This window comes from Arvicanthis niloticus, chromosome 20 (genome assembly GCF_011762505.2).
Source record: "Arvicanthis niloticus isolate mArvNil1 chromosome 20, mArvNil1.pat.X, whole genome shotgun sequence".
Lineage (NCBI taxonomy): Eukaryota > Metazoa > Chordata > Mammalia > Rodentia > Muridae > Arvicanthis > Arvicanthis niloticus.
Genome location: NC_047677.1, coordinates 31488391 through 31508353, shown reverse-complemented (window position 1 = coordinate 31508353; position 19963 = coordinate 31488391). Strand labels below are relative to the sequence as shown.

Sequence of the window (19963 nt, the reverse complement as noted above, 5' to 3'; positions counted from 1 at the left end):
AGGAAGCCAACAGCAGCAACTCTGTGTTTTTTACATACAGTCAGAGGGCTTCAGAACAATTAAACAGCTGAAGATGATAGTGAACCCAGTGGTCAGATTTTTCAAATATGACCCCTCTGAATAGCCTAATAGAAATCCACATGAATAGAAGATCTTAAAATGAAAAGGTAATTATTTTTAATAATGAAAAAAAGATATTTTTTCTGTAACAAACAAATGCTGGGAGTCAAATCTTGGGCTCATTTTCCTAAGGATGACAGTCTGATATCACTGGACTGTCCTGAGCATTTTCTTTAGTTCAAGATTTGGGAGTGTACTTGTTATTTTATGTCAACTGGACACAGACCAGAATCACCTGGAAAGAAGGAACCTTAATTGAAGAATTGCCTCCATCTGATTTGCCTATGGGCACCTCTATGGGGCGGTTTCTTTATGATGAATGCGAGTGGGTCCCGCCCACTGTGGGCGGTGCCATCATTGGGTTTCTATAAGAAAGCAAGCCAGCATGCTGCCTTCCTCCACAGTCTCTGTTTTTGGGTTCCTGACCTGCTTGCATTCCAGATTTCTTCTTCCTTTAATGAATGATGGAGACATGGAAATGTAAGTCAACCAAACACCTTTCTCTCCAGTGTGCTTTTGGTCATGTTATTTATCACACCAACAGAAAGCAAACTAGAACAGGGCAGCAGAAAATAGGTAGCCATGGGGAAACAGAAAACATCAGTTTAAAATTTGAATTTGGGTTTATTTTGTCTTTTTGTTGTTAATGTTGTTGTTATTATTATTATTATGTGTCTGTATTCTAATGACAGAAAGAAAAAATGCGTATTTCCATGGGTAGGAAAGTTGGGAGGAGCTGGGGGGGGAATTATAATCAGGGTATGAAAATAGAATTTATTTTCAATAAAAAGTAAATAAACAAAAAGCAACCCCCCAAACCAACAAATAAAAAAATAAAAAGCAACCCCCCTAAAACAAATGAAAAACAAGAAATAAAGAAAACCCCCAAAACAAAAAGAACCTGCTCCAAACCAAAAATTCATATATTTGGTAACTTCATACACAAATACAATGCAATTAGTTGCTATTCATCCTTCATCCCTGCTCCAAATCCTCCTCCCGGCTCCTCTAGCCAATCCATGTATTATTGCCACCTTCTCAAGTTACCCATGATGCTTCACTGAGGTTAGAATTCCACCAGCTTTCTGTTACATTCAGAGCTGTCTCCTATCACATCAGCTTCCCTGTGTTTTGATAATGACAAATTTAATCGAAGTCTCTACATTTGTGTTGTTTGAAAGTGTGATATGGATGGAATCATTATAGTATTTGACTTTTGGATTTGCTTTCAAGTACACAAAATGACTTTAAGTTCCATCCAAATTGTATGTTTTAGTATTTAATGGTAACTCTCATTTTTTTTATTGTTAAAAAATATTTCATGGATGTGCCATATAATAATCACTGTCATTTATTTATTTATTTGCATATGGAGATGGGGTTTTCCTGTGTAGCCCTGGCTGTCCTGCAACTTGCTCTATAGACCAGGCTGGCCTCAAACTCACAGATCCGCCTGCCTCTGCCTCCCAAGTGCTGGGATGAAAGCTGTGAGCCACTGCTACCTAGCTAATTGTCACCGTCTTCTAAGTGGGTATTTTAGTTGTTTCCAGTTTATGACTATTCAAAATATAACTCATGTGTCTATTAAAAACCAACCAAATAGAACCGGAGCTATGTAGTGCCAAGGCTTTGATAGAAGTAAATGAAATTAGGAAACAAAGAAAATGTCAGAGAAAATGAGAGTAAAATTAGTGATGAAGATATGCAAAATACGGATGGGAAGAAGAAGGAAACAAAACCAGGATTCTTGGAGCTTCTGGGAGGTGCTTGCTTTATGCTTTTCCCCTTACACTCGTTATCTCCTTTCTTGCAGTACTGTTGATGGGCTTAGCTTTCAGGCAATAAAGCTGAGGCATGACACTTCCTGTTTGATAGCCCTCACAACCTCCAGCATTTATAACTGAGAACATCCTTTATTTTTCTAATTATAGCAGGTTTTATTGATGTGCATTTAGGAGTTCAGTATCAGGTCTTTCATGTGTCACCTGTTAGGGACAATTCAAGTTCCTATTGAGTACTTACTAAGTAGCAATAGCATCATTAATGCATGTTCAGTGCTGTGACTCTTCTAGCTGCCAGGATGAATAGATGAACAGATAAAAATTCTCCAGATTATAGGATATATATCACTCATCAGGCCTGCATCTCAGAGTTAGGGTTAGTATGTCTATAGTTGTCTTATGTGATATGCATTGCAAAGGTAACTCCTCTCTACTCATGAGACCCCACCCGAGTGAAGGAGCTACTGGCAGTTGTTGTTTAGTGGGATGGGGTTTCCTACTCTTTAGTGGTACAGCTATTGGTAAGCTGCCTATTATCCTAAAGGAAAGCAAGCCCACACTGATACTCACGGAGGCCACCTTTATCCAACTTAGCAGACAGGTAGGGTTTGTTGTTGATTTTTAAAAAAAAAAAACTGGTTGGGAAGAAAACATAGTTCAGAAGGAGTGGGATGGAAGAGTATAATAAAAACAATATAGAAACATGAATTTGTTAAACGATAAATTAAAAAATAAACATCTTCAGCATGGGAAAAACTACTCTGCCTCCCCTCTGGTCACTGAGATTCCTAGACCATACCTGGCATACAGTGACATTTGATGACTGGAACTTAAGGAGAGTGTGCCAGGAGAGAAGAGGAAGCAGAGGGTGGCTGTGTCTATGTGATGAAATGATTGCTGCAGGTGCCCATAGGTGGTTGTGGTTACACATAACCCTGGCATATTGGGACAGAGTAGGCCAGAATATTGCCAGAGACTGATATTTTCAGGGGATATGTTCCTGGAAAACAAGGACCGAGGAACGCTTATCTGTGCAGTGGCTTTGAAAGCCATTGCTTTCTATGTGAGGTTAGATGGCAGGACTCACGGGGAGGCCAGAGACGAAGTAAACTAAGGGGGGTGACTTGGATATGACTGAGAGGGTCACACACATGGATGCGGGTTTGCGAATGGCAGAATCAACATTATAGCTTATTCCGTTGGCTTTCTCTTATTCTTGCCTCCAAGAAACAAAGTTCGGTAGTGTTGTCTTGTGACACACCATGTGACAGTAACGTGGAATCAGATTGCAGTCCCGCATTCAGGCTTTATTGTGCCAGTCATGCATTGTCTTTAACAATACACACACGTGTGTGCACATGTGCATGTGAGTACACCCATGTGTTGTATGTGCACGTTTATGTATGTGCAGGTTCATTCAGTTGCCAAGGTGGCAGGACTGATTTGTAAATGGTGTTTCTCATGTTGTGACCATGCGTGACTCAATATTTGCTTTCATTTCACTTAAGGAGCCAATAGTCTTTTGAGATGGTTGAAATACTAAGATATGCCAAGACTTTTAATGATGGAAACCAGATCTCTGTCTCTTCTGGACACACATGCACACGTGCTTACACACAGATTAAGAGCAAGATGTCCTGTACAATAGCAGTCGGACATGTTCCAGTTCTAGAATGGGATTTTTGCCAACTTCAGTACCACACAGAAATAGTCAGAAACCAAGGCTCCTGTTTCCCCCATGAGCACCGATTTCAGGTCCTTGTCTGAACCACATTGCTTACCTTGAAGCTACTAAGTGGTGGTTACTGAAGCTTCTGATTAGTGACTGGTGGTGTGTCCTCTTTGCCAGCTTTCTGGTGGGAGACAGTACATGTCTCAGTGGAATGTCTATTCACAGAGGATGTGACACAGTGGGGAGTCTTGAATGATCTGTGATTCCAGATACCCCATCATCTCTTTCTTCCACCTTTCCATCATTTCCACATTTGTACAAATCAGCAGCCTGATACTAACATCCAACACACTGGATCAGGGAACACGGGAGCATTCTGACATCCTCCGAAGGTGTTCACCTCCTAACAACAGCCTTATTGGCTGCCTCTGTAGAGCCCTTGAACAAACAGATATTCATAAACTATCTTCAACTCGAGGGAAAGGAAACAACCCACCTCGTTCAAGCCACAGCGACAATTTGGTGCCAGCCACGTCTCTAATGACTCTGTTCTCAAGACTGCTAGAAGTAAATGGAAGGCTATATCCACTGACAGAAGATGCCTACTATTTATAGAGCACTTATTTATGTCTGCAGTGCATTTAAATATAAATTGCGACACTTAATGCCTGGTTTTATAACGTGTCATTCACAATCCATTAAGTATTTTATTGCATGAATTGTATAAGAAACTGATTTATAGCCCTCAATTATGGTATTAATAAGGGATGATGGAATCTCGCTGAAGATGTATTTCCCTTTAGTTTCTGCAGAACTTTATTGTTGCAGCAAGATGTGAATTAGGTTCTTAATGTTTTATAATAAGACCAGAAGCCAGTTCTCGGGTAGGCAGAAGATAGGAAAAACTTTAATATCCTCCCTATGGTTGTGGCTTTAAAACTGTGGCAGAAAAAATATACATAGACGGCATGTATTGAGTATTTTAAATCAACTTGGAAAAATCAAGTTAGGTTTGGCCTGAGAGTATATAATTGTGGCCCATTTCTAAAATGCTACTTTTAGGTAAGAACATCACTGTTAGCATTCCTCCTAGGCTCTTCCCCACTGTTACCTGGCAACATCTGGGTATGCCTGACTCACTGTTAAAGGGGCTGCTTGCCCCCTCCTCACTCTCTTGCTCTCTCCTTCTCTTCCTTCTCTGTCCCTTCTCTCCCCATTCCCTCTCCTCCTCTTCCTCCTCCTCCTCCTCCTCTGCCTCTTCCTCCTCCTCCTTCTTCTCTTTCTCTTTCTCTTCTCTTCTCTTCTCTTCTCTTCTCTTCTCTTCTCTTCTCTTCTCTTCTCTTCTCTTCTCTCTCTCTCTCTCTCTCTCTCTCTCTCTCTCTCTCTGTCTCTCTCTCTCTGCCTTTATCTGTCTTTTTCTGTCTCTACTACCCCCTCAACTCCCCTCTCCATGCCCTGAATAAACTTGATTTCATACTATATTCATCATGTGGCTGGTACCTCAGAGGGAAGGGACGCCTTAGCATTGGCCCAGAGTACTCCCTTCCCCCACATCATACCATATCCCTGGCTTCTTTTTTTTGTAAAACATAACTTAGCAGCTTGATTTCTTTTTTCATGAGAGTAGACATTCTCAAATTGCCTTTCTAGTATATGTATTTAGGGGAATTTCAATAAAAGTAATATGTTATCTTTAATTTCCAGAGGCCATGAGGGATGGTTGGTTGCTGAATCTGGAAGGGACAATATGTAGGACCATCATAGGATTCAAACTAAAACAATATGGTCAGAAAGAACCAAAGATGAGCATGACTGAGATTAGAGAAAAATCCAAGGATTGAGTAAAATTACACTTGTCCTAGAGGAATTTATAAAGAACACATCTGGGAAGGTTTGGGTCCAGGGATGGAACACTGCATTAGGCCAATGTTCCAGGAATATAGAGAATTTTAGCATACCCAGAATGAGGCACAAGAAAGGCCTATAAAGACCCCGGGGGTGGAGGGAACACCTTGAGCTTCCTGAGTCGGAAGAGAATGGTTCAGTAGTAAATATTAGTAATGATAAATGTAGTAGTGTAGTCAGCACAAGTAATACCTATACTACATTTTCTGTTAGTGCTGCTAAAACCTTACCTGGAAGAAGGAGCTTGTAACAGTTCTGGGATATTATCGTCTAGCTGCTATTGGCATTTCCCAGGAAGAAACCACAAACAGGGTTTTAAGTTTTGAGGACTCGGTGTAAATTAGGAGTGTTCAGGTGCAGTGACTACCCTGGGGAGCATGTGTGTCTGCAGACTGCCCTCCAAATTGTATGTCTGCAGTATGCAGCACAGGTGCCATGAAGCTGTCTGGTTCTTTCCCAAGCAGGAGGTTTGCAAGGAGAACTCAGAGGACCAGTTTTACTGCCAACACAGAGGCTTTTTGGACCATTTAAAATGATTGACTGACATGCATACACACTGATTTGCATCTTGTAGTTAAAGGCTTAGCTTTGCTCTTTTATTTGTGAATGGTGTGTGTCAATTCTGTCTGACTTCTTTGTTTAAGGGAATCATTCAGACAGGCTGACAGTGGAGTCAGTTATATCTCCTTTGTACCATTTAATAGAACACAACAGGGAAGGCTTCGTAGTATTTTCAATGACTCATTTCCATTTGCTGAGGACACAGTGAGTTTCATTCATTAATTTCTGTTCTAACACACTTCCAAGACAGTGATGGTGGTGGCTCATTATCAACTAACTGCGTTGCTGCATTTAATGCTTCTTATGGCAGGTATAGCACAATTGAGAGGAAATAATTAGGCAATCATGAAATCCAGGCTTAGAGCAAGTTTTGGAGATCAGTTGTTGGAAATTCAAATCCTCTTTTTATGTTTGAGGTTGATACCCAAAGATACAGGGTAGCTTGCCCAATACCATTTAGTGAATTGAAAGAAGTTTCAGTATTCAAATCCAATGATGCTTGTGTTACTTTGAATTATAGAACAGACTTTCTAAGACTGTGCCTAGGTGGTTGTACATACTGCTCAATCAATGGTCAAGAGTACTGGCTGCTCTTCTAGGGGACATGAGTTTGATTTCCAACACCCACAGGACCAGGTTGTTCACCACCATTTAAAACTGTAGTTCAAAGTGATCCAATACTCTCTTTAGTTTCTGGAGATTCTAAACACATGGTGGTACATGGACATATGTGGAGGCAAGATGCCCACATAACATTAAAAAGAGACATAGTTTCTAAGAACTGTGGCAATAGGGCTAAGACTACCTTTATTCTAAATATAGATGACTAAAACATTGATTATCTTCAAATCATCCAGCTAAGGAGTAGAAGAGTAAAGAGTAGAACCCAACATGGGAGATCCTTAGGATTGTCATATGCTAATCTTGAAGACAGTGGCTTTGAGTCCAGTATACATCATAGAGTTGAGAACTTATTTAAGATCTTCTGGTCCCCTTACAAAAACAAGTAAAAAATATTCTGTAGCAAACTAAATGAGTAGAAGCTATGTAATATCCCTGAGTATATATGAATACATTTTGAGTCCCAGAAATGTTACTCCTTCAGCCAGTGAGCCAAATCAAGCCAGAGGGAAGCTCTGTCACTTCATTCATCCCTGAGGTGTGAAGAGCTGATGATAGTTGGCTTCCAATGGCTGTGTCAGCCTGTACCACCATGATCTATCCACTGTCTTTGTCACTTTTCCAAAATTTCACATTCCAGTGCAGAGAGAGCGCTGCTCAGATGGGCTCACCCCAGCTCCCACCTGGCGCAGGGCTAGTGTTGAGCTCCTCTATGGGGTCAGTCTTCTGCTAGGAGGGACTGACTTTCATTGGACTTAACCCATGGCTAATATGTATATCAATTTTACAGACCCTGCTTTTCATAATTCTTTATTTTAGTGCCTAGTGTTCATGAGATAGTCACATTTTGAAACTTAAGTCATTTAACGATGTCTCAGTCCACAGAATCCAAAAATCTTTAAGAGCCCTGGTTCTAAAGACTTGTTTGTGTAGGTTTTTGTAGATAACACAATTCTTGTATTCATCTTTTTTTAAAAAAAAAAATTAATTGAAATAGGATTACATCCCTTTACCATCCTCTTTCCTACCTCCAGCCTCTAGCTGCTCCCAGATACCAGATTCCTATTTCAATCCATCCTCTCCACTTTCAAGTTGATAGACTCTTTTTCTTTCTTTGGTTGTTATTTTTGATATCCTACACACATGTACACCCATATACACTAATACCACAGACTGAGTCTGCTTTTGTTGCTTGTGTGTGTATGGTTTCAGGGCTGACAACTTTGCATTGGACAACTGGTAAGTGTCCATCCCTGGGAGAAGCCAACTGTCTTCTCTTAGCAGTGTCCATTTTTCCTCTAGAGGCAGGACCCTGTGAAAACTCCACCTTCCATGTTAACATATCCATTGATATTGCGGTTGTTCTGGTATTGTTTATGCAGACACTTCTAGAAGAGACTGTTTCATAGCATACTTCCTGGTGTTTTGGTTCTTAGAGTCTTTCTGCCCACTTTCTGTCATGTTTCTGGAGTCACAGGAGCTGGCTCCCCACAATGCATCCATAGCTGCTCTGTGTTCAATTGTCTTTTTCTGTGATGGTTTACATTTGTTGTAAAAAGAAGCATCTTTGATGAGGAATGGTTACCACACTTACCTGTGGGTATGAGGATAAGATTCAGAATGTAGTGAGGAATTATGCTGATCAAACAAAGCGACAATAATAAATTTTGACTAAGGTCCATGGCTACTATCTTACTAGCCTCAGGAGCTGGCTAGGTACCTAGTAACAGGTGTGCTTTCTTTCCCATTGTATAGACCCAGAAAGATGAACACTGTGTTTTCTGTCTCACCTATGGTTCTTAGCTGCAAATCCTCAGATACCTATATTTAGCATAGAGGAATAATCACAGGAGCCAGGAAAGTAAAAAGGGATTCTGGTTGTGCGTGTGTGTGTGCATGTGCGTGTGCGTGTTGAGATCGGAAGAGAAAGATGAAGGTGATATAAAGTAAGAAGTGGAAAAATGGGGAGGAGACTCCAATTGGGGAAGACAGAGGAAAATCAATACAAAAGGAGAAGACAGGACAAGTAACAATAACAACAAGGATGTTTAATAACACCTCAAAAATCATATTACTTTGCCTAAAATTATACATGTAAATATATATAAGCATATGAGTATGTGTATGTATGTGTATTAATGTATATAATACATATATAGATATGTATGCATATATGTATGCATATATGTATACATATACACGTACATAAGTATACATACATATACACACACACACACACACACACATATATATATATACCTTAAATACTTTAAAGGAAATTAAGCCACTTGGGCAATGCTCTTTACAAGAACCACTGACTAATATAAAACCAAGAATCAGGCAGGAGAAACCATTTTTTGAATGTTTGAACAGAGTAGTCCAGGTGACTCTCCAAACAATATGTGCTATCACTGTAGTACTTGTTAGCCTCCTAGAGGTTCAGAGAGCTTGAGGGTAGGTCTCTATTGCTAAAGACACCTCACAATTGGGACATAGGACTTGAATGACTTAATCTGGATCTGGCTTGAAAGCCTCTTTCCAGTGGTCCACCTCCATCATTTCAGAAAATCCCATGCAAGCTGCATCACCCATGAGGAGTGGTGATGAGCAACAGTAATGGACCAGTCCTACCCAGCTGCATCACCTGTGGAGTATGACAATCACCAGCATGGTATGATATCCACGAAGGTGTAGTAAGTGGCACTCACATGTTCATGCTAACCAACAGCTGTGTGGTTCTTCAAGCACTGTGCTGTAAAAAGGCAGGGGCCCATGCATGCTGCCTAAAGAATGTAGCTAGCTAGCAGTAAGATGATTACTTCAGTAGCTTTTCAAGGAGAAAACATTCTTCTGCCTTCTAACTAGAAGTAAAATTTCCCAACCCTAACCCTAACCCTTGGGGACACATTCCTTTGAAAATGAAACATGCAATGCCATTCCCTTTTATTAAGGGGAAGTTGGCTGACAGTTCTCTTTTTAAGTGTGTGTTGCTAATTTTAAGGCAAAACAACCACTTAATGTAAATAAGCTCTTTTGAAGGGCAATAAATAAAATGAGCAGTTTCTATTTGAGTGTGGGAGAAATTTTGTAAAGGGTAAGATGTTTCTAGAATCCCCTCCCTAACCAATGCTATACTTATTGATAAGTATATCACTTGGTGATAAGTAATCCCATCCTGAAGAAGAGGCTCTTGTCCTTCTCTTGAGTTAAAGGTAAATATTTTACCCTGAGAAAGAATCATCTCTCTTTATTTTCTTCTTGCTGTAACTACCGTACTTAGAAGTAGAACCCACATACCCAGGACCTACATAGAAGTAGAACACACACATCCAGGGTCTTAATAGAAGAAGAACCCATCCATCCAGGGTATACATAGGTATAGAGTCCTCACATCCAGTGTCTATGTAGAAATCAACCATCCAGGGCCCAGTAAGCTAATTCACTTCCATTGATTTGTTCAACTCAAAGACTAAAGAAAATAGAAGCAAAAGAGAAGACAATATGTCCACCAGTGTGACAGCACCAAATGGAAAAGTCAAGGGATGAGAAAAGCAAACAGCTAAAAATATTCAGTGTTCACATTCCCCTGACAGTGCACACACCAGAGCAGAGAGGCATTAGAAGGCATCAGAGCTATGCTAGATGCAAAGCATGCTGGGTCTCACCAGAAGGGTTACATATATGGCTTCATGACTGTTCTCACTTTTCTGCATGGGTTGATTTTTGCACACAACACATAGGCTTTATCTCCATATTCTGCTCATGGTCTTGGCAAGGAGAGTCTTGCCAGCTGCCTCTGTTAACCTGATTTTACCATCACTGACTCAAAGTCTTATACCATCAAACACTTGTTTCCAGATGGCTGAAATGGAAACAATCATGAGTTTTTAATCCCACAGGGTGATTGAAACAGGTGAAATGGGGCTGGAGAGGTGGCTCCATGGTTGAAAGCACTGACTGATCTTCCGGAGGTCCTGAGTTCAATTCCCAGCAACCACATGGTGGCTCATGACCATCTATAATGGGATCTGATGCCCTCTTCTGGTGTGTCTGAAGACAGCTACAGTGTACTCATACACATAAAATAAATAAATCTTTTTTAAAAAAGAAAGAAAAGGGTGACAATGGTCTAGCTGATGAGTTATCACATTTTCTGGAATCTTCAAGATTCATAAACTAATTTTGTTGAAGTTATGATTATGTTGATCAATGCAAATATCAGTAACTGTGATAATTTTTCTCAGAACACCTCTTGTTAATAGTGGAATTGGGAATGCCATCTAATCCTTTACACCTCAGTAAGTTTGCTTTCTCCATCTTCTGGGAGCTGTCTCCTGATTAAGGGATTTCCTGCCCTACTGCAGCAGAGGCGCAGCCTGCTGTTACAGCTCAGAAGTCCTTCTCCATTATCACCTTTGTCAAGCCAGGAGCTGCTGTTTCTCCCACTAATCAGCACAGCGATTGCCTACTGAGGTCAGCGGTATTGATGGCATCTGCTTCTATGGGGAATTGGTGGACCATCCGTCACTATTAGTGTTCCCCCCAGGGCTCCCACGATGTTACAAGGTAGCATTACAGGTAAAAAAAGATTCAGAGTTGCCAGACAGGCAGGGACGGTGCAGTGTGTGAAGGTCAAAAGGGAGCGGAACTGAGTTGTGAATTTTCACTGCAGCTGAGAGGCAGGCCTTTGCTAATATGGAAAAGTCCCTAAGTAAAAGTGGCATTAATCCTTTATATTTATTTGGTTAAACCTCCTTCCCTCATATGCACTCTTCAAATGTCCCATCTTTGATTGGTTAAATTGTATATATGTATCATGTACACACACACACACACACACACACACACACACACACACACACATGCATATATCGTATCAGATCAATGATCAAAAGAAAGCAAAGTCATGTGTAAGCCTATGTCGGAAACCTTCCTTGGTAACACTGTATTTTGAGCATAGGGATATCCCAAGGGTCATGGGCTGTGGGTCATAATGATCTTTCTCTTCATGTTGCAATTAGGAGAAGTTCCTTTTGAAATACATTGATGTCAAATTCATGGTCAACTTGGATAGAAAAACTATTTAGCCTGTGATTCTGTGACAATTTGTAATCTAACTTTAAAATGTATGGCTGCTGTTGATACATTAGGACTGACCATGACTTAGAGAGGGAACGTGAACATATAAGTTCATAATTTTACAAGATTAACTCTTCAGAAACAACAAGGGAAGAGTGGCTACAAGATAGGAGATATCGGCCATACATGTAATGAAAGAACCTGTGTCGTCTTATGATTTGAAAAGCGTTGTGTAAGAATCAAATACACAGTTTCATGTTGCCATAGCGCATGCAGTTAAAAAGATGTAGGTATAATTGTGAAGTGTTGAGGTGCTAGTAAGAATTGGTCCAACTCTGGGTAACCTTCTGCAATGTGATCTGTCTTCCAGAAATGGCTCTGTGATACTGATTTATAATTTGAAACATGTCACACTAGCCTAAACCTTACTTCTTTGTATCACTGAGGGAAGAGCCCACACCTAATGTATGATGGCAGAGGGGACTGTGCACAGTAAATCTCAAGAACTTCCCTTTGGCCGCATTCCAGGAGAGAGGAAGACAGCTTGAATGAGATATTAGAAAACACCCACGAAATTAAAGCGTGCATCCTATTGGCCTATTTTTTTGTTTGATTTGAATTGGTCATTAATAAGTGTCTTAGTTAGGATTTTACTGCTGTGAACAGACACCATGACCAAGGCAACTCTTACAAGGATAACATTTAATTGGAGCTAGCTTACAGGTTCAGAGGTTCAGTCCATTGTCAAGGTGGGAACATGGTGGCATCCAGGCAGGCATGGTGCAGGAGAAGTTGAGAGTTCAACATCTTCATTCTGAAGGCTACTGGCTGAATACTGGCTTCCAGGCAGCTAGAATGAAGATCTTAAAACCCACACCCACAGTGACGCACCTACTCCAACAGGGCCACACCTTCTCATAGTTCCACTTTCTGAACTGAACACATATAAACCATGACAATAAACATATAATAATGGGGCTCAAAATTATATTTTGACATCAGTGTATGTTGTTTCACAAATCAGATGAGTTACATATTCATCACCTTAATTATTTACCATTTTTTTAGTGGTATAAATCTCTGAAATCTTCCCTCTGATCTGTTTTGAAATACATGGTAGTAACTAGTCCCCTGAAAAGAACTTACCCTTCCCAGCTAAGTCTGTCCATCAGTATTGGTCTCCTCAATAGGCCCTTTCTCAAGCCTAACAGGTCCTTAAGTCCTTTCTGCTATGTTTGACTATTATGTGTAGCAAACTTGATTTGTAAAAACAACGAATATTTGGGGACTTTTATTTGAATGGCAGTTTATCCAAGACAGCTGACAGATTTGTACAGTTTTATTGGTTTAAAGACACAACTCTGTGGGTCCCCTATTCTTGAAAATTGCTGGAATAGCTTAATGAATCATTTCACTTGATTTAAATTATTTTCTTGCTGTGTTTCTTTTCTGTGAAAAATATGAATTTGATGAGTCTGAGTCTAGCACTCATTTAATTAATTTTACCAGAATCACTGCCAACTAAAATTATAGGCATTGATTTTTATGAGATGCCACAGAATTCATCAAAATAGAATTTGAAAGGGAAAAAAAAGTCTGGGTCTTTCTAATTGCTAGAAACCAGTGAGATCCCATCTCAGGGTCACAGAGGTGAATACAAATGATTTGTTAGTATAGATGTAAGCAGGCATTTTCCCAGAAGGCCACAGGAATCAGCTTCTTAACTTCAAGTTTAAGAGCACATTAATGATTTCAGACAGGTGATTAACCTCCTTAAGAGTTCTGTGGGAAAAAAATACAGCACATTCCCTTTACAGACTATATGCTGTTGAGAAGAAAAGCCCATGGTGAGGATTAAGGATTTTTGAGACTGGAGTGTGGATTTCTCTCCTTTGATCATCTGACTTGATTTAATTCTATTAAATATCAGTTTAGAGTATTGGAGACAGGGCAGAACACACAAGACTAACTCCTGTGTGAACCACAGACTTCTGTTCCAGTGAATAAAATTAATGATAAATAGATATGTGATTTGCAGTCCTGTGTTGTGATCAAATCCAAGGACAGATTGGCAAGGGCTGAGCGATTTAGATACATTAGTTAGATTTAATCTTATGAAGAAGGGAAATCTGAAGTGAATGGAGGACAAAGCAGAAGGAACAAGGTGACAGTGTACTGGAAAGAATTCTGGAAGAATGACATGGAATGAGTGTGCTTGTCTCTGTGAATCTTATTTTTCTGGTTTTACTAGGCAACATTCATCTTTTAATAATATACTATGTTTTAATTGATACTTATTCCTAACTGGTAGGTTGACCTAAGGTAGGTGATGTTGAACTTGATGTTTTTAAGGGATGTGAGAGTCCTGGTGTGTTCTTCATGGTACAGACCAAAGAGAGGCTTAGTAGAGTAGGTCAGTAAGTGGTTTTCATCCACAATTCTGGTCCCACGTAAGGGAAGCAAAACCTTCAGATATAGTGATTGATGCTTCTAGGGTATTTGAAGTTACTTACAGACTGAAGAACTAACGGTTCTAAGGGCCTGCTGATTTAACTCAATCAGGGTGCAGTTGACAGTCTGACCAAGCTACTCCCCTCTCAACCACAGAGTAGAAGATCTCATCACTCCTGTTTTCTAAACTTCTCACAGTCAGAAAACAAGTGACAATCACATCATCACTGGAACTGTAGACAAGGTGACAGCAATAGTGGTAGTGTAAGACTGCAATGACCCCTGAGACAACAGTCCACCTAGCCCTGACATCAGACTTCTCCATTATGATGGGTGACAAGCTGGCCACCAGATAGGACTGACTTGGAGGTGAAACTCCTGATAAATATAAATCCAATAAATATAGATATATTCTATTCCCTGAGCCTCGCTAACCCTACTCAAGTGTTTCTTACTGTCTTTCAAGGTTGCTTTTACTGCTTTCCATGGGAATTAGGTCTGAGAGATAAAAATTATGTTCTGGGGAGAAACAAAGGAAGGAAGGACTTAGTGGATGCTAAATGTTGCCTCTTCTTTGACAAGAGGCTAAATGCCCAAGAGAAAGCCTGTAATTAAAACATCTATTTAAGTATATTTTACCAGCCACCCTCAAGCTTAGTCAACGATGTAAACTCCCTCCCCCTCCCCTTCTCCCCCCTTCCCCCCCATCACAGAACATCTATTACTATCTTGTTGAGGCACACAGCTTTGAAACATTGCTTTGGAGGGGATATGCGAAAGAACTCCTTGTAGGGATCTGAGTGGGTAACCAGGCATGACAGTTGGTGAGGAGATGGGCTTTTTGTTTAGAAAAGGCAGAGTAAGCATACTGATCTGGAAATAGTTTTATCAAGTGTTGCAAAAATACTTTCCTTCTTCAGAACCAGGCTGAGATTACGGAGGAAAGCCTCTTCTATGCGGACCCTGCTAAGGCTTTTTTCAAAGTGTTTGCTCAGCATTTTACAATGACCGCCTAATCTCATTAGAACCAGGTGTGCAATTAAATGCTTATAATTACTAGATCTCTCTTAAGTTTCCTAATCTTTTCTGCCAGAATTTGAGGGTATGAAAAGTTCTCAGAGGGACAGAAACTGCTCCTGGCCGAGACTGCTGTATCAGAAAATCAATCCATCCATAATGGCTATCGAGTGACTTTGGATTTTAGAGTGTTTTGGATTTAGACTTCTAATTTGGAAACTTCGTTACAGTGGGCGGCGAGGCAGGAGATGACTTTAACCACTGGGTGAGCAGATTTCTATTCTTTGTTAGATTTTCTAAACTCAAATTGTGCAGCTGGGAAATAGGCGCTCAATTTATATAACTCAGATTCCTGTGGACCCTAGTTCATTGCTCTTTTATCTTGCCTCCATCACTCCTTCCTCGGTGTTCTCTAAAAGTTGACTCTTAGATGAGTCCCTGTCTTTGCTGTTATCCGTGTGTTCTGACCTGTTTCTCCGATAGCCACCTAGGTGCCATTGATCAGAGGATGTCTAGACTCTCACATGATCGTGTTAAGATTGATATCCATCTTAATGGGGAGTAGATCATAGGGCCATGGCCGGCACTACTTCTTACTCAGCCTATTAGTGTTAAGATATGATTTATGAATATTTTAATATATCAGGGAAAGGAGTGGCTAATGACTGTTGAAACTGGTAAATAAAGCTAGGGTGATGGCCCGCAGAAAATTATCCTTATTCATTCAAATTTTAAAAGTAGAAATAACAGTGAACATGTAGCCCTATTTTATCTGTGGCTGAGGACTTATACTCTTAAAAGAGAGCAATATGCAGCTCTCATGGACAAGTCTTTCTATAGTTTTGACAATACTCTAGAGAGATGCAAAGAAAGAAAAACCTGGCAGTCTGTTTACATGTTGTCCTCACTCTGTTGCTTTGATGTGTATTAGTATGAATTTCCTAAGTTAGCCATTATCAGGGTATAAGGATGTCTATAAATGGGAACCTGTTTTTGCTTAACCTTCCTAGCGAGGATCATCTGTTTCCTGTACATTACTCCATCTTTGAGAATTACATTCAGATACAGCAGAGTTCCTTCATTTACCATTTGTTTCCTGGTTTCTTGATGTTTCTATTCCCCTGTCCTGTGCTCTCCCTTCTGACTGCTGAGGCAGATACTCAGAAGGAGAGCCATACCATTGACTCCATGCTGTATCTTGGCAGACACTGCATTTTTTTTTTTTTAATATTAGGAAATAAAAAATGCATCCAAGGGGAGCCAGGTCCCAAAGAACTGGAAACTGAATGGTATTTCAGATCATCATGTTTTCTGGAGCTTCTTGCAGTAACTTGTTACTATTTCAAAAGTCCAGATATTCACTGAAGTCTTGTGGGCTGTTTCTGAAAGGCCAAGAACTCTGGGTACTAGGACAACTCTGGGTTCAGCTGAACACATAGTCATTGTACCTTTATTTGGGGCTTCATATTTGTGTTCATATAAACATTCTGGAGTACATGTGCCATAATGTGCAAGGGAATGTCAGAAGACCATCTTGGTTGCTGGTTATCATCTTCCACTTTGAGGCAGGGCCTTATTACATTATATGCCAAGCCAGATGCCCATGAGCTTCTGGAGATTCTCCTGGCTCAGCTTCCTATTTTACTGTATGAGTGCTAGGATCACAGAAGTGTACTATTGTGTCATCTTTTGGGAGATGGTTGACAGTTCTGTGTGCCCTTCCCTCAGGCCTGAGAAGGCCTGCAAGTCTTTTATCACAATAGACCAAACAACAATAGGACCTAGGAGAGGCATTGCATTGCCAGCCTTGGGCCTTGGAGCCTGCTACCTGAGCTAAGAAGAATGAACTGCCTGCTGAGCTAGCCTTGACACCTTCTGGACTGCTATCTCCTTACCCAGCCCCTGGGCTGAACTGAGAAGAGACTCTGGGGGGTGGGGCTTCCCCTTTATATGTGAAAGCAAATTATTAAACTTTGGGCCTTGATCAGAATACTTTGTCTTGGCCCCATGTTTCTCTCGCCCTCCATTCCTGTTCATGCCTAGGCTTCGTCTCAGTTCTGGGAATATTGACTCAGGCCCTCATGCTTGCTTTGCAGTGAGTCCTTTGCTGACTAGACCTTCTACGTAGCCCTAGTGTTTAAAAACTGTCATGTAATACAGGTTCCTTTCGTTTGACTTTGTTGGCTCTTACTCTACACAGGGTGTTATGGGTAAGAAGCAAGCAAATGGGGCTCATGCTGCCCATTAGTAAGGTTGCTATTGAGGATGTAAGACACTGTGTCTGTCAGTCCACCAAGCACATGTGTCATCCTGCACATTGTTACCTGTTATCCTTCTGGAATCTGGAGGACAGCAGTCAGGTGTTTTCTGCCTTACAGATACACAGAGTAGTAAAACCTAGAGCAATGTTCCCTCATTTAGAATTTGTTATTGAGAATCTCAGACTCAAGCATAGACTTTCAAAATGTGTTTGGTTTCGTGATAAGGTAGTTTAAAACTAAATCTATTCCTAATTTACATGTTTAATTTTAGAGATTATAATATATTTATTTCTCCCTTCCCTTTCCTCCCACCAAACCTTTCTTTTTTTATCTTTTTTTTCCATTTTTTTTATTTTATATTTTATTTACATTTCAGATGCCATCCCCTTTCCCCATTTCCCCTCCTTAGAAAACCCCTATCCCATGTCCCCTTTTCCTTTTATACATTTTTTTAAGTGTTAGTCAAAGGATTTATAAGTTTGGTAATGCTCAATCAGAAGTGTAACCCAATACCCAACCTAGATATATGAATTGTCTTTGACTGGTGGATATGTAGAGTGAAAAATTGTAAAGGCCATTTTATAAAATATGTATAGATTTTTTGCCTTAGACTTGAGCAGGAAAAGTGCAGATTCCAGAACGTGGAACTGAAAATAAGATTTCAGCCCCCCCAGGACACTTGCTGGATGAATTACATTCCTCAAGCCTCAGGCAGTAGGCCCACCTATGGGTGGGATAGGCCCAAGGCAGGAAGACACATTCCTGACCACAGATAAAGATGCTGCCACCTAGGTAGGGCTACAGCCGGAAGAAGTGAAGATAGTTAATCTGAAATGGTTGGTAAATGACAGGGTAGGGCAGTGACATGGTGAAACCACATTTTGAGAAGAATGAGTGTACTGAGTAATTTCCATGGCTATTAACCTTTCAGGGTGGGTTTCTCTGGAATGTTTCACTATTCTTATGTTATGTATCCTTGGCAACCCCTCACCTCCTCCCCACTCCCCTGGTTTGTGGTTTTCCTCTTTAAAAGACCTCTTAACCCGTCACTTGAGGCCAAACCTTGCTCTTGAGAGAGCTTGTGGTTTGACCGCCAGCTGACTTCCCTAATAAAGCCTTGCTGATTGCATCCAGGTATGGTTTCTTGTGATCTTTGGGTGGTCGTGATTTCCTGAGACTTGAGGAAGGGTCTCCCGAGTATGGGGGTCTTCAGAGACACATGGACATCTGCCTCCAAGCCCCCTCCTTGCTTTTCCTCTCCTTCACCTTCTCCTCTCCTTACTCCATCTCTTCCTCTCCGTACTCCTTCCCCCTTAGCTCCTCCTACATATCACCTTTCCTGTTAAAATAACACTTTTCTCTCAAAATACAATTAGAGCATAATTATTCATATTTGTACCAGTGAGGTACAAGATAATCCTAATACCCAGTCCATCATTTTTTTGACTAACCAGAACCTCTGTCATCTCTCCTAACTAAAACACTTAGTTTTGAACCTGGCTTTTTCCTTGGCTTAGAATAAATGTCAGCTGAAAACCTTCCACTCAGATCTTTTCTCTCAAAGTAAATAGCCAGGATTGGCTATGAGACTATAGGTCTTCAACTCTGTCAGAAATCTAGAATGACTGAGTTAACTGAAATTATGGGAAGCACAAAGCATAGATTCTAAAACTTAGCCAATTTATAGAGACTGCTGAACACCTGGACAGCCCCTATACTACAGAACGTTGAAGCATCAAATCTTCAGCCTTCTGGCCCAGAATCATCTGACAGACCTTAGTGATGCAGAATTATTAAGGACTGATTACTCTGTCTAGGCAGATATAATCAGTTGACTATTCTGCAAGTGTGTCCTTTTCTGGACAGTAATTTGTCTGTAGATGGAAAGAGGCAATTCTTGCCTTGTGGCTGTCTCTGCACAACTGGAGTTAACTCCAAGGATACTCAATTTCATCTTAGAATTCAATACAGGAAGCTGTCAGGAGCAGAAAGGTCTCTAATCAAAATGAACATTAATATAGAAATGTTTGAACGTCAATTCTGTGGACTTCTGATGTTTTGAAAACCAACTATCCATGTAAGATAAACTGGACTGCTGTCTGTTAACTCCTCTCAGTTCTAAATAAAACATAGAGAACACCCTAACAATAAACTCCAAGCCATGAATTTGCTATAGGCCCTTATCTCACAGGCTAACCATCTCAAATCTGTTAAAAAAAAAAAGTTAAAGAAGGACTGGGTCTAAGCCTTGTATTCCTAAATGTGTTATGCAGGCACAATGCCTATGTGAGTACCAGTATTCATCTCATTTTTATATCAATAAGAAACTCGTACCAATGAAAACCTTAAAGTTGAAATCAAAGTAAATTTTGAACCATTTAAGAAATTATAACTTCATCTTGATACTAATTATACAGATTTCTACCAATAGGTTGTGGCTATGCACTAAATCCTAGTTAATCCTCCCCGTTCCAACAAAACCTCTACTTTTCCCT

The 19963-nt window shown here is 40.3% G+C and overlaps 1 long non-coding RNA gene across 1 annotated transcript in view; it reads left to right on the top strand.

Moving 5' to 3' along the window:
- Positions 1-15301: 15301 nt before the first annotated feature.
- LOC143435276 (uncharacterized) overlaps positions 15302-19963 on the top strand; it is a 209633-nt gene continuing 204971 nt past the window's right edge. Inside the window, exon 1 of the long non-coding RNA XR_013105416.1 lies at positions 15302-15472. This is a non-coding gene — a long non-coding RNA (uncharacterized LOC143435276). The remainder of the gene's footprint in view (positions 15473-19963) is intronic.